Source organism: Neodiprion fabricii, chromosome 5 (assembly GCF_021155785.1).
Source record: "Neodiprion fabricii isolate iyNeoFabr1 chromosome 5, iyNeoFabr1.1, whole genome shotgun sequence".
Taxonomy (NCBI): Eukaryota; Metazoa; Arthropoda; class Insecta; order Hymenoptera; family Diprionidae; genus Neodiprion; species Neodiprion fabricii.
Window position 1 is genome coordinate 22,606,450 of NC_060243.1, and position 23,167 is coordinate 22,629,616.

At 40.3% G+C, this 23,167-nt stretch overlaps 1 protein-coding gene across 8 annotated transcripts in view; it reads left to right on the forward strand.

The window, feature by feature from the left end:
• The first annotated feature begins 9,931 nt into the window (after positions 1 to 9,931).
• Positions 9,932 to 23,167, forward strand: part of LOC124182165 (protein shank) — a 69,318-nt gene continuing 56,082 nt past the window's right edge. For 5 of the 8 annotated variants that reach the window (XM_046569067.1, XM_046569065.1, XM_046569066.1 and 2 more), the window contains exon 1: positions 9,933 to 10,432. The gene's annotated coding sequence lies outside the window, so the exon portion shown is untranslated. Of the gene's footprint in view, positions 10,433 to 23,167 lie in introns of all 8 variants that reach the window. The other 3 variants (XM_046569070.1, XM_046569071.1, XM_046569068.1) reach the window with 2 other exon arrangements.

The window sequence follows — 23,167 nt, forward strand, 5'->3', positions numbered from 1 at the left end:
CTGTTGATACTTTGCACAAATAATGAAAATAAGTAATGAATAACGCAAGTCTTGTTTTTTTTTCATACGATATGGTGTATACCATATCCGTATGCAATCAATTTGGAGTAGGAAAAATGGCCATATTTGTCGTACAAATGTCACCGGCCTTGGAGCCAAGCATTTCTTTAAGGTAGGTTAGATCCAGACGATGTACACTGCGACGAATGATGAGTGACCGTCATGTGAGTGTACCAAAATTAACGTGGTGGCCATGTTGGTATTTCTGGCTCGATTGTCTGGCGAGAAATAGACCGGCGTTCGGATTAAAAGACGGCACGAGGGTAACATACTGGCGAGACTACAAAAACTGACGAACTCTGTGGTGCGTTACACCTGTGAAACGGATTGTCAAGTTATTTTTACAGAACAGGGCGAAGAAGCTGGATACGCTCGGTTCGAGTGTGGGAGAAAAATGATGGAAGTTCAAAAGGGATGGTCAATGAGACCAACAGCTATTTGCGTATGATGAATAGATTATTTGAGGATACAGGAAATTTACTGTATGTTCCCAGATCCTGCACAATTGTTTATATGTTGAAAAATTTAAAAAACCTGTAATAGAAAAGTCGTCAGGCTGAGGAGAAAAATGCATGCTGTCGGATTTCTGTTTATAATAGATCTCACCGGGAAGTAAACAGATAATTTGAGAAGCTTTACAAGTAGAAATGTACAAGGTCCACGAATTTCGGGTTAAATTCTAGTGCCCAAGCTGACAATAAGTTAAGAAGGTGCCGAGAGCACGACCGAGGATTTCGCATGCGGTGATATTTCACGTTATAGAAGTGTGATTAAAATAGCAACACTGATTGCGTGTTTCTTGTTCAAGAGAAGACATGCAGATGCAAAATGAAACATCGATTCGCTTTCCATGTTAAATGACGTGCTTAACTGTACTGTGACACATGGCTTACGGACATGCTTGCAACATGTAAAATATAGGTATGTAATATGTAATCTAAATTGACCGTTTGATTTTTTATTCGTTGAATTGACCTCAGGGAACGTTTGGTGAAAGTGAGGTAATTATACGTAAGTCCCGCAAGAAATTTCTCGGAATTATTCCACTCAGACGAAAGACATCGATTCCCTTGACGGCGACTGCGCGGGTTGATGACATTTGTGCCAAATGATTTCTCATCTTTGAATAACACTTGCATGCACGTACATTTGATGAGAAGTATCAGAGAGAGGAGTGTTGAGAATTCGAGGATCAATGAAATGTCTAGAGACACGAACGATCAGCGGCAACGCCCATTCGGGACAATTAAAGAACATGTCCGTATCAACGAGTACTTAAAAACGCGTAACCAACCCCATTTACTACGTGATCTGAAATTCATATCGTGTGAAATTGTATACGTATAACCTGATATTCAATATATTTGTGAAATAAACAGTTACGAGTTTTTATTACGAGTTCGTTATTATTTCGTGACTCGTTGTTTGGTTCAGCGAGCGCAGAAAACGCACGGATTCCTAGTTTCTATTGCGGTTGAAACCCGGAAGGATCGTACCAGGCGTGCACCGTATACGGTGAAACCTTAATGCTGCAACGTTAAGAGTTGGCTTTGATTTGGGAATCGGTGAATCTGTCCGTCTATAAAACTAGGATAGTCTGGGCGATCAGCTTTGCGTAGCAGTTATAAAATGCGCGATTATTTTTAGTTGCGCAAAAATATCGCAAGGTCGCCGATGCTCGCAGACCGACGACTGGCTCCGACCCTCGAATACATCAGTGAATACATCGCAATACCGGGTAGCTGGTTATACATAAATATACATAGTTAGATTCTGCAAGCTGAGCTTCGGCCGTGTCGCGATCGGGACGCCACCATCCGGCAATGAGCTTGCGCCAATTGATTCGTTACTCGAACGATAGATGAAACGTTTCCTACACTCTTACCGCAAAAGGGTGTGCACCGGGTTACTTAACGTCAAAGAACTTTATAGGGGCCCTAAATCATAGGCAACCCAGGGTACACAGTCACCCGCAAACTCGGAGCTGCTTAGAGTGAACTTCTCCTTGAATTGCCTATAATTAGGGGTCCCTATGGGGCTTTTCGAGGAAATAATCCGGTATATTACCACAGACGTTCGATTTCTGCTCTTGATTGAATGTTCAAAGATCGGCTGACTGCGAAAAAATGAAGTAAAATGCGAAAGGATTAAATAAAACATAACACGCTAGATACGGTAGGAGGTAACGAAGTTGAAGAATATTTTTTCCGGTTTCCTCCACCTGAGGTACGACACGGTCCGGTCGGTCAGTCGGGGAGAAAACCGTCGTTCCTACGTCAGATGCCAGATGGCAATCGTATCCAACGAATAACTCTGATGACGCGATGAATCGAGTTGCGTCGAAAACAGGAATCGGGGCAGCGAGTGTCCGTCGTTCATTGACGGATAGCTCGCTTACATCGTCGTTAGTGTTTTTTATGTGTGTACCTGTAAGTAGCAGCCTACCGTTATCAAAAGCGGGGGGGATCTTTGAAAACTAACTAAATTTACATCAATCTTTCCATAGTGTTCATGCTGAATGCAGAATACCACCAACATACAATTATGTCGCAATGCTCGATACAATTTTATTACATCTTGACTGTATTATAATAAACCCGTCGAATGTGAACATATGCCTGTGCAATAAAGTGATGGGCAAACGTAATTACAGTCATGCGAATGCAGAAGGTTTTTACGTTAGTCGCACGTTTTCTCATTCAACCATAGAACCAAATTGTCATTTTGGGCAGAGCAGTTCCTGTCAAAGGAAACGGGAAAGTCGCAAAAAAATTAACTTTCAAAAAATATTCACTTCAGAGTATCCAAGAAACGCAAAATCGTTTCACACACACATTGCAAAACGCTTGATTAACCGAATTCCCAAAAATTTGCGAAAAATTCAATTATCAATCGTTCAAATTGAAAGATTGTTATACGCCAGGTTTGAGTAATTGAAAATAAAACAATTGAAAATAACTGTAGCGTAATTCCGTGCTGTAGCGAATAGATAGAAAAAATTGACTACCTACATAACACGCGAAATGTTGTGAAACACGATCTCAGTACAAATCATAGAATACTTAAATGAAAATTTTGTGCAATGCGCGCAATGTTCAGGTGAGCGCAACATTCTAAACTGCTATCAAATCAGTGATCCGTGTACCAAAAGACGAATGATGTTACTCCAGGAATTGAGTTATTTATCTTGTAACGAGTAAGGAACACCGCTCATCCTGCGTCATTGCTAACCTTATTTCCAACAGACTTTCGATCTTTCGAGATATTACTCATCAATATTTTGGGTGAGTAATAAGCCTACTCTTATTTTGATCACACTTGGACGATCTTTAAAAAATCTTACACATAAGATACAGGGTTGCGATTCTGTAATTTCACTTTTCACATTTTCCACCATCCAAGCATTCCGATTGGTTGAGTAAACTTTATAAACCAATCAGAATACTTGGATGGTGGGAAATGTAAAAAGTGAAATTACAGCATCGCAGCCCAGGTATGCTGTAGGGGAACTCCTTAAAACGACATCACGCTTAGAAGGGAGAACTAACGTAAAGAGTATATACATAACTTTAATGATGTAATCACGAACGAGGCGTAGAACAAGATGGAAAACGAATTGAAACTGGGGTTGAGACTGTATCTTATACTTCGGTGTACATTTCGAATACATCCGCGAGTCTGTTCAACCTAAACCTCTGACCGTTCTATTAATCAAAATACTTAATTCGCCAAGGGTTGGTTATCTTTACCTATCGATTACGGTCAACAAGAGCACCGTGTCGAGACGCATTGCTTGAAAGATCGGCAAGGTTTCGAACCGAACTATTTCGAAAATTGCGAAGAACAAAATCCTAACAATTTTGCAAATCGATAGAATGACACTTCCAGACCCAGAGTGCATGGTAATTTTTTATTCATAATTACCAATTATCAAGAACGATCTTGGGTTCAGAATAGACGAAGGCTTGAAAGCAACTGACCTTACCAGCTGAGTTACGTTGGGATTAAAAATTGGTCGAGTATCGTTTGCTCAACCCCGTATTAGTACACATAATGTTGTATTCCGATGAAATATCTGGAACATGCGCATCGTGGCTTGAATATACTTGGGTGAAATCTCCATCGCTCGGTATGTTAAATTTATATATATCCACGACGTCTGGTTCGACGTGAATCGGAGAGCGGTGCTATAGGCTATTTCTGATCCGCGTTATGAACCTACGTCGACTAGCAAATGCTGACGCTCGTTCGACGTGCGTCTATTCGTTTTTATTTCGGTTAACAGCACGTGTTGGAAAACCCGGCTTGGAGTGTAGTGATTTTCAGATCTGGTATTAAGTACTGGTATAATACACACACGATTCTCACTCCGCCAAGTTGCCGTTTGCAGTCAATGACTGCACGGACTATTATATCGAGATACCTGATGCACTCTCTTTGCCTATAACAATTAAAACCGCCTACCGTTATAGCGGAGGATAGTCGGAGTCTTACAAAGTGCGTGTTGCTTCTGATCTCTTAGATTTACCATCTATTCCTATGTCCAAAGTAAGAATGAAACGTCATTTGCGATGGGAAAATACATTTCTCATAGTCAGATAAGGCAAATATTTAAACTCTATTTTAGATACATAATAAACTATTTATTTGCAGGAAATAAAACCTAATAGATTTACATATTATACGGACAGTGCTTTTTTTTTTATATAAAAATGACAGGGATTGCGGTAAGAATTACTTATCAGTATACTGATGTTAAATTCTTTGAACTTATGAATCGCCACAATCCCGAAAATTTTCACTGCAGTAAAGCGCTCACCATTTGAATACCGTCGCGCATGTAAATCCCATATATTTTCCCCCGTGTTCATGCGTATAGTCGCCCGAAAAGATTTCGTCAGATTAAATGAAGTTTTAATCTGAAAGTGGATCGCTAAATGAAACCTAGTAACACGTGATTAGTTTCTCTCTCTGAATCTAATAAATCTCCTTTCCTGCTGTTATATTATCTTCACGGTATATTAAAGAGTATTAAAGTTATGCATGTATTTTCGTAGGTCCCCTGCATGTAAGAATCGACCGTTACCTGCGAGCCTATTCGTACAAATCGATGGGTAACAATATTTTTCGGATGATCTGTGCTTGAATATGTGCTGTTAAAATTATAATCAACAATTTACTAGTCGATAGTGTCTTATGGCAGCGACGCGACTAACCAGACTTGGGTATTGTTCGCCGGTGAGAACAAAATTTTATTGCCAATATTTGCATTCACAAATTCCTTGTCAAAACGCGGGAAATTGAATGATGCGACGAGTTTTCCCGATACCGTTTCCATTTTTTGCGGTAAATACGATTCTGTGAAGATTCACAGATCGGGATGAGCCAGATTGATGGGTAACCAGGGTGTGAGTGCAGGTTCAAATGTTACAGTGAAAATGCAAACATGTTACGAAATTGGGAACCAATCACTGTACACACGATTACTTATTAAGGTATAACATGCGTCAGAGTTGGTCGATGGATCCATCGCAAGGAAAGCTTAGCTATAAAGTTAAGGGAAACTTTCGTCTCTGCGTTGAAAATTTTTAAAAAAGTTCCGTCAAGCTTGCATGCAATGCGATTTTCTCGAAGGTATGTATAACCTGCCTAATGCAAATGCGATATCTTACCGATAATATGGTGGTTGTTTTCGACGAACTGCGTGGTAGTTTGAATTCCCATGAGTACCAGATTTTCTCCCTATGTATAAACATGCATGTGTACGTATGCCAGTCATATGTACCGACGCAAACTGGCTATCCCGTAAGCCAAAAAAAAAATCCACCTGAGCAGACCTAGCGAAGCTGGATTGTTGGTTCACACACCGCGGGATGATATTTCAGCATGCCGGAACGATGCATTATTTTAAACGTATTCTTCACTGCCAAAACTTGAAAGTATTTCAGGCATCTACGCACTTATTTGTCATTCTCTTCTCATTATTTCCCGTGGTATGTGTCCATTTTTATATTTATGATTAGATCGGGTAACTAGAACAAAGTCGGACCGTCGTTGACACTGCGATGATTCATGGGACAGATCTTGGGCGCACAAGTGTTAAAAATATGGAAAGAAAAATTATTTCCTCGTTTACTTTTTGTAGCATGTCCTCGAACAAATCGAACCACTGCTTTTAATAGTCAAAATCTGAACGATTAACGCAAGTTTATTTCTGTTGTAGTAAATGGAACTGCAATTGAATGGCGAAGGTAATTGCGAAACAATTGACATTAATCAAATAACGCGTTCAAACTATCGCGCGGATCGGATACGAGATCGATTTCCGAATGTCCAAGTCAAATTTATTTCAAATGTATATTCTTTGAAAATAAAATATAAACCGCGAGAATGGAATTATTCCGTTTAATTAAACACAGCGAAGCGTTAACGTCTTTGTACGTACGTTTTACGATGTTGGTGCAGTGCAGCGATAATGACGATAATTTTACACACCCACGTTACAGGCATATACGTACGGCCACAATTCGTCGCAGAAGTTTAATTTTGTCACGCGGTGTAACCAAATTCTCGAAATTTCAGCTCCGCGAGTGCCGTAGGTATGCAGAACTTTTGCCGGAATAACGAGTGGTTGGTTCTATTAGGTACGTAGTGGAAAAGCCCAAGTGAACCTCACCATCGGAAACAACGTGTAAGTATCCGTTACGCCGGCAACTGAGGACCGGCTTTTAATTTCCGGATATACGAACTTTACGGTTGATATTCTCACTTGGTCACCATTATACATTATATTGTGTAAGCCTCACATGGTTTTATAATCATCATTCAATCCAATGCGAACGAGACAATTGTATAATCACTGTATATCCGCCCACTGCTCACAGTACCGGCATCACAACTGCATTGAAAGAAGCATGTATATTGTTTAATATTACTATACCGCATGTGTTGCTTGTATCGTACATATGCCTATGCATGCGTCCGTCCTGTGTACAGTCGTACGTACATACGTGCATGCATGCATGCGTGTGTGTGTGTGTGTGTGTTCGTCTGTTTCTATGTATTCGCGTCGATGCCTCTGTGTATATCGTGTCTACGTGTACGTGGATTAACATAGGTGTGTATGTACGTAAGTATACTATATGTACAACCGCGTACACACGAGCCCGCACTTCTGCATACAAAAGATGCGTCTATATCATAAACATATGCAATGAAATATAAACTCTTCTCGTAGCAATGCTCAATGCTCGAGGAGCGACCAGCAACTGGCATCTGCACCGCTTTCAGAGTTTTCATCGCTAGTGCCAGCTGGGGACGCTGACTATTTTAAAACCAATGTCCTTCTAACGCTACTGCTACCGAGTACCGAGGTGTAGGTAGTGTATAGTCGTGGTCGTCATCGTGCTCAAGATTTGGCAGGCGCGACTTTGAATTCTCAAAACTTATGCAGTCGAAAGGACGACTCGTAGCGGAAAATCGGCGAAAATCTTCGTACCTACCAAGAAACGCCCTGTTATCCGATACGGAAGTAATTATCACACGACATGGGTACACTAATATGGTGGTATAGCATACCGCGTACAGTGGGCTGGTTTATTCGGAGCGAAGATCGAGATCAGATAATTGTAACGATTATCGGTATACTGTTTTAGGAAGTAAGATATTTGATTAAACGTCATTTTCACCGGTCAGTTATTAATGCATAACTGCTGACTAGTTATTGCTTTTCTTACTGTTGCTTTGGAAGTCTGTATCGTGGAAAGGAAGATGCTTTGTATCATAGCTGGCGAGCTACAATGCTGTGAAAATAGAAAAATAGTGATGTTCAGAAACTAATGTCAGATGCGTCGTGCTCATATTACCTGCATTCGGGTAAATTAATCATAAGAAATTGTTACGCTTCATAATGTCGGAAAGGTACACTTGTTGACGAATGAGGATGCAAAATTTGGTGGCAGTTGGCACGAAGAAATGCCACCAGCCATTTAACGTTCCAACCTTGTAACCACAGGACTAGAAATTTGAAATGTCTTTACTGACACTTGTAGCGAAATGTTACGTCAACTTGTACAATGGCTAACAGAAATATTGAAGAGAGAATCTCACACGCAAATGCTTAAACGCCGCTATAATCGCCTGTACTCATCCAAACGATTCTCCATTCTTTGCAACACGCACCGTTTTTCCTCATTTTCACCGTGAAAACTGTGTCTTACTTTCTCGTTGATTGTCTGCACGAAGCAAAATGTTTTTTTACCATAGTTAGCCAGCTCCAATGCCATGGCACTGAATAGAGTGACGTTCAAAAAACGACAGTAGCTGCTCATTCCACTCTCAGCAGCATGCAATATCTGTAACTTTGAGTACTCTACGGAAAAATAGGTAAATCGTAAATAAAACAAAAATAAAAATAATACGACTGAAAGTCAAACACCGTTGCGATCGCCAATGTGGAGCTAAGAAAACGAAGATATGTATAAAAATTGTAAACTTAAACACGTGCAAACTCATCAAAATTGCCAAGTAACGGGGGAGGTACTCGGATGTTTTTACCTAACTCAGGAAAAACAAAAATACGAAACTCTAATTGATCTGCCAAAAGGTGTGAACAAGAAATGAACAAATAAAGTGCGGAAGTTTAATGATAGAATACTAACGAAATAAGCACGAGTGTTAACTAAGTGTTTCGGAAAAGTGACCAGAATTTAGTATCAGTGAAAATTGAACGTTGAACTAATTGACAGTTAAAGACTATCAATTGATTAAAAATTGTCAATTACGGAAATTTTATTATTGTTTAACTAGATGATGGATTTAGATTTCCCTTTGCTTTCGCAGATTGATTGATCGGGTTACTTGATTCAGGTTATTGTTAAATGCGGTGAATACTGCCGCAATTTCGTTTATCCCTGTAACCACTTTACAAACAATAACATTTTCCCAGTATTTTATCGACCAAATCTAGGTACGTAGCAGTGAAAATTTTTCTCGTGATTTCGCTCGAAGTTTCTCCAACAGCTTGGACAAATTTCACAACGGAACAAAGTGGAGCAGCCGTTGTTTTTCATACTTCAATAAAATTTTAATATTTCAGTATCAAATGTGTGTGTAGTTAATTTTCAATTCATAGTAAGTAATTATAGTTCACATTCGAACCAAAAATTATAAATCAAGTCTGAAAATAGATGACTATTTTTATCTAAAATCGCAAAATATTTTTAATTAAACTATGAATTATCCAAAAAAGTTTTCTACTGTTAAGATTACGTAGCGAAATTTACGAAACTTGTTTTCAAATACACCCTTTTAAAAAGTTATGAAACAATTGATTAATCGATGAATTTTTACCGATTGAATCGCGTCGTGTTCAATTTTTATTTTGAACTCGATTAATCGATGCATCGATTATTTTTGACCGAGTGCTCATCCTTATCCTAGTGTCCCTCACGTGTCCGTATATGTCTCCGATTTCGTAGCGCCCTCTGACACGAGACTGGTCTTTGGAACTAATTTTTGATGTGCACGGTCAGTAAGTGCATGTAGATAACCACCAACATTCTGTCGTATCGAGCATCAGTAAGCAGTGGATGTTCATAATCTATTCATTTTCAACTACTGATCGCCACAAACGTGTTTGTTCTCTATCATTCTCGTCTTCCCGATGCTAGACACGGTAGAGTATCGGCCGATTACCAACACGCACTTACCGACCGTACACCTCGAAAGTTAGTTCCAAATCCTACTCCGCGTCAGAGAGCGCTGCGAAATCGTAGACACGAAAAACATTCTTCCAAGCTTCTCTCTAACGAATATCTTTGTAGTCGAGTCGGCTTCCGTGGGTGGCGCTGGGAGCGGGCGGACGCCTTGCCCCGCGGCTTAAATCCAGTCGCGCGGGCAACTTTGCAGCGTGTGGTTGCGTCGTGTTGTATCGTTGTCTCGCTTTGCGTCGCGTCGTGTCGTGTTGTGGTGGTGGCGGTGCCGTTGACGGTGACGGAGGCGGCGGCTGCAGCGCTGACGGTGGTTTACATTCGGGGAATTCTCTTGTGCGTGACAATATTACCGAAACCTAACTCAACTCTAAACCTGATACAGCGTCTTAACAATAACACGCGCAAGTGTGACGTATGCGTGAATTCTTTCGGTGCCCTCGCGAAGTTGTGCAGTGTCGCGTGGTGTCTCTTTCCGCTTCTCTCTTTCTCCGTCCACTTATCCCTCCGGCCCTTTAATTCCCCCAAAGTATAAATATTATCGATCGGTGCGACAGGATAGTTGGAAAAATTAAACATAGTGTCAGGAAAAACTGGGATTGGCGTTGCCTGGCGTGTAGCTGATGCCAAGGTGCTGTTGAGGCTCACCATCGATCTCTGAGGTAAGAAAGAGCTTATGCACAAATGCATCATGAATATGTATTACGTATGTATTTGAATCTTGTCTTCCGTCGATTCGTGCTGCTCGTTGAATAACATCGTATCAACTGGCGTCATTATCAAAACCGTTGTTTTTTTTTTTTTCCCCCTCAACGAATCAGCATTCAAGCACATGCAATGCCAATATCATTCCGTTCTCAGCGACACGCATGACGATGGGGGATGGGAGAACGTCAAAACAGACCAACGACCATTAGCGGACAGCGTGACCCAGGAAATTGTAGTTAAGCTGGTCCTTGGAAGACTCGCGCTGTTCCTTTCGTGGTTTTCACCTTGACTGGAACGACAAGTGCCATTTTTTAAACACGCTTGTTTCTAAGCGCAAACGGCCAGTAGCGCCTGCGTGATTGATTGACATTGGGAAACTAGCTAACTATAAACCGAGTGCAGATGCAGACCTTACCTATCGGTACATTCATTGTGTCTATTTTTGCGAACCATCGCCTAACTTGTGAATGTTCATAGCCGTATTACAGCCTAATACACAAAAGTCACTGGGGCGGGGTTGAAATTTGAAAATTTACCAAAGCGCTAAATGATAAATTTTTTGGTGGCGAAATTTGAAGTAGAAAAATCAAACTTTGACTATACATCAAAGTTTCGAACGATCCAAAATTGCTAAAACTTTGGAGATCATCTCCGTCGGTTCCGTTCCCCTTTTCTAACGTTATTTGTATGTGATTAAATACGACCCCCTGAGATTTCACATCAATTGAGCGACAATTTGTTGGCCCTCTTCTAGGGATTGCAGCTCGGTGTCAGTAAACTATTGAGAAAACGGATTAAATTTTTTCACTTTAGTCTCCTACGGACGAGTTCTGCATTTTTGTAAAAAGAATTATTAACAGCTGCGACGATCAACGGCAACCTCGACCGTCATTCTCCGTGGCTAATGGTAGTGTGTATTTGCCCTCTTCATTTCCTTTCACCCTCATTAAACCTGTGCTAATAATAATCAACGAAGAACAAATTGTGGAAGGCCTGGCGGCTACGGTTAAAATTTATACTACTACAAATTTTTACAGAAAATGGAAGATTTCATATTGTTTCGTACAAATTTGTAAATATGCAAATTTTTTCACGAAGAATTGTTAATTTTCTTTCAAAATTGTTGTGTCTCGTAAATTTTTTTTACCGAAGAGATACGAATTTTCATGAAAATCTACAAGTTTTTATGAGAAATTGTGCGTATTGACGTTCCAACTTCTTTAAAAATTCGTAGAAAATCTTAATAATCATTTTCACCAGGGAGGGGGAAACCGATATCAATGACTCCGATGATTATTGCTTATTTCCGCAACAGATACAACACCGGATTAAAAACCGGTGATTAGCTCCGCAAATAATTTCGATATAATTAGGTAATCTGCCTGAGAATGATGAGGAATTATTTCAACGATAAGACCTCTCATTTAAAATTTGCCGGTTGGCCGTCCACCGTGCGTAGGTGTGATCTCGTCATGTACCATAATGAAATTCAACAGCAACTGATTTTGCGCGAATTGAATGGACTGCCGCAATTCACTTGACTCTCAGTGTCTTTTACGTACCAGAATTAGATTAGCAATAATATAATTACGCACTATACGGTATATGATAAGCGACGAAAAAATTTAACGCCACAGTAGGCCTCTTTTTCACCTGTAATCTCTAATCGTCCTGGTATCGCAGTAACTTAGATAATATATAATAATGACAATAATAATACTGTCGTTTAAAATAGGTATGTATTATAGATTGCGAAGAGTGTAGATAATACGCGTTGTAAATTGCTGTTTGTTTTTGGTTCCATGCATCGTTGTTGATCGACGTATAAATTTTCCATGTCCCCGTTGTACCTCTTTTTCTATCTACTCGTTTCGTTTCTATTATATTCGTTATTGTACGTATGGACATCATCGATCAATACCGAAGAATGACAACGTTTTTCTTCACACGGGTTATACGGACATCAGCACTCCACGCGACGCCTTAAGCCTTCGTGAACTTCGGAGCAGAGCAGAACTTTCGACTCGCGAACGAATCCAGTCGTCTTCTCTTCACGCTATTTTTCTTCTTGACTGATTAATGGCGACGAAACAACTAGGATCGGTACCATCTCAAATAATTATAACAATGATAATTCGACCTGGTAAAACTTTCCTCTTTGTTTCTCGACTAGACGATGGATGTAGTTGTGTTGGTGGTAGTAGTAGAAGTAGCAGAAGTAGTAGTAGGAGGAGTAGTAGTTGTAGTAGTAGTAGTTGGCTTACGGGCCCCGGGGCGTTTCCATTGTTGTGTTACTCGCCGTGGCGTTAAACGTTGCCAATCAATAACAGAAGACCCGTACACGACTTTCAAGCTTTGCAAATCAATAAATAACGCCTACCGTAGCGGATACCTTATACAGAAGCCATTCAATATTTATGCGAGTTCGTATTTGTTGCGTTACACGCTCTTCTTATATGCGGTATAATGTGCCTGCAGCGCCCTGGACGCAGTATGCGCAAGAACATTTTACAGCCAAAACTATACGGTGTTGCTCGTGAATCTTTCAATTCACGTGGGTGTAGGAAAGAAGGAGCAAAAGATTGAGAAAAAGTTTCATCGGTCCTATGCGCGATGCATCCTTGCGGGGCGAGGTTGTAGTTTCGAATTTGAAAACTTCCAAAAGCGTCTAATTCCGAATTATTTGGCGGCGGAACTTGAAGCAAAGAAATGAAACTTTGAAGAAACAAAAAGTTCCGCAATACAAGGTATACAAGTAATGTTTCGATCGGGCGAAATTCCGGAAAATAAAGTTTTGATCCAGTGAAATTCCGAAAGTTGAATTATACTCATCACGCAGCGTAGTTTACTCAACGAGTGGTTGGGAAAAATCAGAAAAACCGAAAATCAGAATGACCAGGATTTCGAACGTAAAAATATAGAAAATCTAAATCAAAGGAAGATCAAAGTGGTGAAATTTCAAGATGTTATGGATTTTTAAATGCTCCCATTTTAGCACTTTTGGCACTTAGAATTGTTGGGTTGATTTCCTTGACTTTAAGTTTCGCAACCAAAAAATTCGGAATTAGGTGCTTTTATAAACTTTTCTAATTAGAAATTTCGACCCCGCCCCATCTTTGTGCATAGTCGGTTATTCTGAGAAATTATACCTACCTCAAGTAAGGTTAACGTAACGGATCATTGAAAAAACTGCGGAACCTATTTTTCAACTTTGGTGTGATTTTGGAAGTACTCAGTTTCTAAAACACGTATTTCCTTCCGTTGGCTTATTGGCCTGTAACTTATATTCACGATCTGAAAATGGGTTTCGACCAAAATGCATCATTGCATCAACGTTAACGAAACCGAACGTTACATGAAAGATCATTATTTTGCAGGCTGAATATGACTTGAAAGAAGTTTAGTTTGTACAATTAATACTAACCTCTTAATACCGTATGAGAGTGTACTGTACTTCAGGCAGTATCAAAGTAGCGAAATAACGAGATTTGCTAAAAATTTATCGTTACATTAACTTCTTCTTCAGCCATCAAGGACAAACTTGACATGCATATTCTTATACATATCATATTATTGTTGCTGAAACGATCGGCTGTAAGGGAGTATGGTACCGTCGATATGTATCTGTAGATAAGTTCTTTGAATTACGGTCTAGACTCTGGATTCGATAAGAATAGCTTTTTGTAATCTCTAAATTAATTAGTTTAAGAGAGATGTGCCAAGGTCTTGAGATTATACAGATCTCTTAGAAGTATAATTATACCGTGCAAGCTTAGATCGATTTTAACTTATTTCACTCATCTTCGGTCAAGGTTGACCGAAAAGAGTTTCGATTGTTCACAAATAGCTCAGCGAATTATTTACAATTAGCCATCGATTTACCATCTCGCGCGTTGTTGGATGGCTCATCAGGTTTCATCATTTATCCCGAAAAAACATCTCCTCGTCGGAGTTTATAGTAATACCGGCTATACTCGAATACACAGTTACTTCATCGAGCACGGTGGATCAAAACTTCAGGTTCATCTTTACTTCACGCATCGCGACGTGACAAGTTATATACCAAATGTAATAATATCGCATAAGTACGCGTCTTATTCGTAATATACGCCGGTGAAAAACTACATATAAACATAGTTGCTGGGTACACCTTCGTACAGGTAGGATTCGTTGAAGGTGAACGATGCGCGAACGACGCTTCGCCGGCACGTAGGCAACCGGTGTTACGTATTTACACCCGTCTTAAGTAGCCCGGATTGAACTATGGGTTGCACATCTTCCGGCGAAGCGTCGTTCGCGCATCGTTCACCTTCAACGAATCCTCCCTGTATCACGTATACCAAACAATATTCCCAGCGTATACAATTATACTTGTGAAATATCCCGATGTCTAGTCGAGAATAAATGTAGTAAAATTGAATTCCAAGCATTATTACGGGTGTAGACAAAAATTTCAATTTAAATCTTGGTCCATTATTTCTTTGACACAGCGTATAAGGCCTCGGCATAATACCGTTTGCGAGCAAGGTAGGCACAATGCTTGCATACATGACTGAGCCTAGCACGCACGTATTTCGTACACGCAGGTATTCCGTACACCTCGCTCGCTGTCTATGAATGCGTGTCGTGTCAATAAGAGGCTGTACACACCGCGAGTCGTTGCAAACGGAGCAGGAGAAGCAGGAGGACGACGATGAGGATGAGGAGGAGGGCGAGGGCGAGAGCGACGAGGTTATCTCGCTCGCGCGTGTTCGTACGGGACAAAAAACCCTTGCGATCTGCAGGACAATCACCCCGTATATATCAGAGGGGGTCCCGAACACCGGACCAAACAGGCGGATCGCGCGTGCGCGCGAGATAGAGATAGAGATAGAGACGGCGGGGGGGGGGAGAAAGAGAGAGAGAGAGAGAGAGAGAATGATGCTGCCCAGCAGCGTTTATCCCGCGTGTATGAGAGTATATATGCCTTATGAGTAAGGAGTTGAAATTTTTTGTTTACGTATTTATATGCATACAGTACGTGCCTCGTACGGATGCGGGTAACCAAGTTATTATTTCGTAACATTCGTTATCGGTTTTCGTTTGGCATTTCGTGCGGAAATTTTTGTTTGTCACTTCCTCGAGGAGTTGATCTTCCGGTGTACAAAAGTATTTGTTTCGTCAAGTAAATTGTAAACTTATGAAGTGTGTACGCGTGTATCGGGTTGACGAAGAATCCACTTGCGAACGTGTATGATCTAGTGGATCGGGGTCAAAACTTAGAAGGGTCAACATTTCGAATGGCTGATGTGTCGAAATTATAAGGAAGCGAAAAATGAATTGTTCGAAATATTGATGTTTGAAAGTGTGACCGATTGCTAGTAATTCTAATCAGTGACACTTTCGGGAATCAAGATTTCGAACAATTCATCTTTCGGTATTTTATTTTAGCATGTCATTCGAAGTATTGACCCTTTCAAGTTTTCACCCCCACGCGATCTATCTCATCTCATATAATGTGTAGCAGTAGCGTGCCGGAAAAAAAAGTTTATTATTTTTTCCCGACGGCTACTTCACGAAACCGTAGTTGATGAATAAACTCCCTTCCACGTATTTGACGGGTTTTATTCAATATTTCTCTATGGCGCCTACTCAAGGAAGCGAGAAGTTTACCGTAGTTATCGATTTTTATAAAGGTAAAGTACTGCGTTTTACAGCATGTTGAATATCTCGAAGATCGTTGGACTTCGAATGTTCTACGATGACTCGATTTGAGGGACACCGAACGAGCTGTCAAACGCTACAATGTAAAGTTCACTCTATTGTATAGAGAAATAATAATCTCCATCCAACCGTCAGAATTGGATTTCTTGCGTGTTAATCAAATGGCGAATACAAAAATTTTTATGCGTGACCTCTAAAAAAAAGTCCCACGGCGTTTTCCTTTTAGGAGGTTTAACATTAGGTTATTGACTATGTTTTCACGGAATGACCGATCTAAAAAAAATTAAGTGTTTTTTGAGGAACTCTAATTTAGCAGTGTAGCTATTGGACGGCAAACCAATCCGCCTACTGTTTGCTATTGCATAGATAATACGAAATTCGTATCATCTAGGATGGAAAATGATGGAAATTTTCGTTTTTCATGATTATCTCAACATTGGTAAAGAATTTCGAAAAAAGTTTCCTTAAAAGGCCATCGGAAGTTGATTTTCGTTCAGTATTTACGAAGTGTCAACGAATTGTTATCTGTTTCCATTAATTTTTACGATTTCCCGGGCATTTTTGATCCTGTAAATTTGTGTGTAGTATTATTGGGTACAAAACGAAGACAAAAATCAAGTTCTGCTACGACTTTCAAAGTTTTGAGGTTCAATCCTTGCTTTGCTCTGGACTAATTTGTCACACTGACGGAATCACAACACTACGATAGAATACCAGGGATGCCTATGCCGGAGGGCACGTAAAGAGTTTCACTTGAATTTATTCGTTTGATCTTCATTATTTTTCATCCAATATCATTTAACAACATTTATTGGTCTGGAAATTCTAGCCTGGTTGTTGGATAGTGTTGTTCCGGATGTGTAAGAAGTAGCTATAATAATTCGACAAGGTTACCGGTAACTTTTAAGATTAATAATCGCCGTTCAAGCATACCAGTTCCTCCCAGCGCGGATCCTACATTGAATTTCGATTTAGCGTTGCAAGTTTAAAACACCGAATCCCACCTGTCGTATAAAAGTATAAGAGATACCGTATAAGTAAGAACCCGGAACTGCGGCGTTTCGCTCTTGGATGGATACGGATCACTGTGTGTGTATGTATAAGATATCCCTAGATATCGCTCGTACATAGACAGATGTGTATGCCTGTCTAATAAACTTCTGTAAGGTTCTGAAGCCACCATGTCGAGGCGCGTCACTTTTTTTACACCCGGCATTAGCCAATCTGCAGACAATGATTTGCCGGTCGCCACCGCAGCCATTGTGACTGATTGCTACTCAGCTACGCTACGTATTGCCTGTCACGAATCGGTTCTACGTACGTAAGACTTGAAAGAAACAAGAGGATTGGATCTTGATCTTGAAAAACCGGGTGAAAAAATTTGAATATCTCAAATACAAACAACCGTATTGAATAAATAATATTCCGTTATACGACGTGAGCATGTTTTACGCGTTTTTCCATGCGTGTTTTCCGTACACAAAGCACCCGTTTCTATGACGCTAGAGTAAGTCTGCGACAGCGCATGCGCGGAGTACAAAAAGGATCATTTTTAACTCCTAGGAGTTAGGAGTGGACTTTTCTGTACCGCGCGCATGCGCTGTCGCAAACAAATCTGACATCACGCGATCCTAACCTCAATTTCGCACTTCGTGACAAAACGCGTAAGATACGCTTGTTGTGTAAAGCATCGTGTGTAACAACCAGGCAACTGCCTTTTCGCTCGCGTATATGTGTTTGCAATTTTTCGTATTCGGCTCACCTACGACTCATATTGCAAGTGCGTATGTATAGCAATAATAATAATAACAACAGCAACAATTGTAATAATATAATAAAAACGATGATAACGATAATGGCGCGTTGACCCCCGACACACGACAACCTTTGACATGGAGCCCCATGGTGGTTTCTTTTCTCGTTTCCTTTCCTTTTTCCCTTCAAGTCGTCAATCATCGTGTCTGTAGAATCAATAGTATCTGTGCGGTGTGCACACACGCGAAGGTTAATTGATTCTAGAATGGCAGTATCGCGTCTTACAGGGCACTGACTTACCTACCCTAGTATCACTGATTACAGACCAACAGCGCTTTTACACTTCTGGCCGCTACTGGTTTGTATTGCGATATGTATTAGCAATCGGTACCGTGGACACTGCGTCGGTTTTAGAATCAACCTGACGAGGTGTAGGCACCTTATACTTATCACATAATTGCAATATGATCGATTTCATTCAAGGCAACTGATATACATATTGATATACATGCTTATCAGTATACCAACCCAGGTGCTTGTAACTTTTATTCGCTGCTGCCATATCAGCCTAGTATATAATTTCATATCTATCGAAGGTGAATCATTTCCTATTCTTGTTGATGATTCTTACGAATTATACAGTACAGTGCGGATACTTGAGAGATGATTTCGACCGTGCACCATCGCGTTTTTGCCCGTCTCTCTGCAACGAACGCAGCACAACGAAGCGCAAACACCTCTAATAAAGTCCTACTTCCCATGGTTTTATTAAATAGTACCGCACTCTATATCCAATGTTGGAGGGAGAGTAGCGGTGATTACTACTTCCGGCGTAGCTAAATGATTCCAGGCTTCACGTTACGTCATCCTGTGCGTTGGCACTACTAGCTGCATGATGCGGTAGAAGGGGTTCATCGTGGTGGCAATCATTCGCGCTTCGAGGGCGTTGCTCACGTTTCCACATCAGGCGGGGACCCTTCGTTTAAACTGATAAATTGAGATGAAAATGAAGCGTACGAAGCCTTTAGAGGTGTTTTCAATGAACAGGAAAGCAGTTCCATTCGACACTACGTCTCGATGTCAACCGATAATATAAAACTGTAATGGTGTATTCCGCTTCGCGTGCTTGAACTTACATAACCGCAAGCGAGCATTTCTCAGTAAAAAACTCTATGACTGAACAACGTTCTTCGTAGTTGTGCCTTGAAGTTTCCGTTATCTCTGAGTTGCTGCTGCTGTAGCTTGCGAGGTGGGGATACACACTTTGTTACACGTGAGGCATGCGTATACAGGGGTCATTTATTCGTTCCTGAACACGAGTGAGACGTATGCAGACATTTTACCTGATACCCTCTCCCTATCTCTCTTTTTTCTTTTATATCTCTTACACCGAACGGTCAGCGTTCATTAACCAATAAATGACCTTGCTGGTATGTACCTATGTTCTCGCATTATCTATCCTGCCAAGATTCACAATCTGAATACGTGGCTATCCAGGTATAAACTAAATCAATCTTGGACGATCGGAAGATAATGTTTTAGCGAGTAAATTGACCAAATTTCGCGTTTTTCATTCATGCGATGAACGTAATCTTCTGATCAGGTGTACAGATGAGATCAGATCTAAGGGGAAAAAAGATGTAAGGGGTTTTGTAACGATTCATTGCTTCGGTTAGAACCATGATTGGGCAAACGGCATGCAGAGCTAGCGATCGAACGCCATTTATATTCTACTTATTGGTATTACGCTTGGTATATATGTGACCTATAATGGGGACAATAAAAAGCTTGTTATGTAAGGTATGATTACTACACGTAAGTTACCACACGGAATGATGAAAAATAAAATTATTTATACACTAAATAATTTTTTGTACTAATGTAGCAGTATTACGTAAGTAACGTGTTTACGAGATTGAAGTTAGTAACGTTACTGCAACGATGCGTGTTCGGGAAAAATCGTTAACTCGCGACTTTAGGATTGTCTAAGATTTAGTAAATCATAATAAACAGAATATACTCACGTTTTTTAAAGCCAACTCCTTGAGTCGTAAATGTTTGACTTATTGTTAATATGGTGTAATTTTGTATGGTACGATTATTTGTAAGTATAATTTTGTGTAGTATCGAGCGTGTAGGAACGGTGCGTTAACTCGTCTGTCATCTGTCACTGTAAGGTTTTATTCTCAAACGACGTAATCTCCAATTATTCGTAGGAAGGCAGGAAGCTTAAGAGAGGAGACCTTCCTTCCTTCGAAGGACGAGAAGTAAATGGTTTTCGGGAATTTTCTACTAGTTTCAATTAGATCTGCCGGTATTTTCAAATCATTTGTACCGTAATTGATCAAGTTATTAACTAGATCCCATCGCTGGTCTTCATTCGTTCTGGAGAATCTTTTAAAAAAACGTGTAAAACATTAAATTTTCGACTCTCATCGGCAGATTTACATTCACGTTCTTGAAAATAATCCAAACAATAAAAAAAAATTTAGTTTCGTTTGTTGCAGATCAAAATTACGTTCTCCAGAATGTACGCAAATTACCAACGCGAATGAAAAGCTGCGGTGGGACGTAGTTAATAACTCGATTAGTTATGGTTCAAATGGCGTGAGAAAATTGCCAGATGTACCTAATTCAATCTATTGACGAAAGATCCTCAGAGTTTCGAAAATATCCATTCGTTCGATTCTTTCCTGTGAAAAAAATTTCCGAAAACCATTTACTTTTCGGCCTTCCAAGGTAGGTGGTTCCCCCTTTAATAGAAGTTGGACGAACAAGTTTTCTTCTTTACCGACGGCGTCACGTTTCAATGATCTATTAATATTGTGATTTTCACTGTCTCGAGAGTCAACCGGTATTCAGTTCTCGTTATAGATCCTTACCTGAAAAATAGCAAAATCAAGGTAAGCGTACCTGGGGCTGGGGTAATATATACGTGTGGGCATTAGATCGACGTCGCGTGATTACCCGTCAACTCAAGAACCGACAACCATCACTACATCCGCGTATAAACTTATTGATCCGACGATGAACGTTATTGATCCGGATCCACAATAAGACCGGGGGAATGATTTGAAGGAAGTAAAGGAAAAGAAGAACAACGATGCGTTTTGCAACGAATCAATTTTTAACTCTGTTATATCAGCACAAAATCATCCTGTACAGACTCTTTTCTCATCTCTCGACGTTTTCTCTTCCTCGACTTTGCATCCTACAGTTTCCTTTTTATAACTTTACTTTTGCCGTGGCAGGTATTCGGTATTGAAAATTCGTTCCGTCAGTTGTAGCCTCGCCAACGCTGCCCGCAGAGTCGACCCGTCTCGATACCTTTTTAGGAGAATCTTTGTCGGACGACTCGATGCTGTTCGGTGGTCATAGTGAGAAAGGCCGAGAGAGATAGAGCAGTCAAGTTTTATGTAACCAAATTCTGATGTTCTTGAATCGAGATTGAACGATGTGTATTTTTATCAAATTATAATATAAGTTTCAATCGCATTCCTTATCCATCCGTTCGATATCGTTTCTATGTGCTTTGGTTCACCTTCTAAATTGCAGTGTAAGATTTAGTTGGAATCTACGGTTTGCAATGGTCGACTCTTTTGATTGTCGATCGATGGCACTACCAGATATAACGCCATCATACTTACTTGGGTGTCTTATCACATGGTAAAACAGACTTGCTTCATCATGCCAACTCACTTGTGCTCTCTGAAGATACTGACGTTCTTTTTTTTTTCACTTTCTTTCTCTACTACTTATTGTTCGCTTATTGACGGGCATGACGTAACCATTGAATAAGAACAAAAATCTTGATCCGTTCAAACGAACGTAGCGTGTATCCCACCACCCAGATCCGGCACTAGAATTACTATATGTAACATCCGTCTACTGTTTACCCACTTTTACACTTCCGTAAACCGATTCTCTCCCTTAAACCATAAATACGATGAGTCACATAACGTATTATATAATTTGATGTCGGTGACGTTCTGAAATGTAGAGTCGACTTGGCTACAGGGTGTATAAAACTCAGGCATACCTACTGCGACTCGGGGTACTCAGGGTACGTCAAGTCGCTCGATGTCGCAGGTTCCCCACCGTTAAAGTCGTTAAACCTGACCCTCAGTCCGACCTCCGTTCTTTAACTGTTTGCTCAACTTTGGTCCCGGGGATGATTACAGTTGTGCCATTCCAACCAGCGGTTACATGACCGTTTGACCTCAGTCTTTTTTTTTTTTATTTCGTTTTTTTATTTTGCAGGTAATTCGAACCGAAACCCAAGTGTTCCGTTCGTACAGTCGCTTGTCGGCAGAAAAGTTAAACACGATATTGATAAGGTTGGAGGATCTCGGTTCGTCGATGAAGAAAAAAAAAAAGAAAAAATGGTTGAAGAATGCAACGCTGCTCTGCGTTATCGTCCTAGTTTTTTCAGAATAGAGTTGCTACTACAATCGCTCTGGGTTACAATTACAATCAGGGTTACTGTTACGTCTTTCTCGCGTGACTCGCGAGGTCGAGCGCGGGGTTTTCACAGGACAGACGTTGACGTCGGTTCTGTTAGACATCTCCTTCGGTTGACTCAAAGTCTCCTTCTCCGTTACGGAGATTGGTGCAGGCGGCGAGAGTTGGAAGTACAGGTAGAGACCGTATTAGATGAAACGATCTTATACCGTTAGAAAACGCATTGGCGGTATCGGTTATATTGTGGCCGTACGAGTATCAGCGAGGTATAACAGTGCCTCCGTACAACCGCTGTATATTACAACGCGTGTAAGGATATATGTGGGTTATGCAGTTCTGATAACTAACTATTCGAGGTTCCAAGGGGTGTTTCACTCAAGTGATCACGATGTCGATAACGTTCGAAATTATTTCGTACTCGCCGAAAACACTAGTATGTATTTGAATAAAATTCTGATGCGTTACAGTAATCATTGGTGGTAATGAGAAATCACTTGGGATTAGAAAAAATATCTTTGTCATCTTGAGAAGTTATATGCAAACTTGGAATTCGTGAGAAATCACCTGGTAAAAGTAGAATTTATTTGTCAAGTAATCTTTCGTAATCGTCACTTAATAAAATTTTTAAGTAATAGTTGTTTCTGTTTTTGCTTCACCGAAACAACCCTGGAAAGAGCGATGTTGAAGTTCGTAACCTTGACGCAAAAATTCGAATTCAGGAAAATGCGTTATGTACCTGATTAAAAATCTTTTGGCGACTGTCTGATATT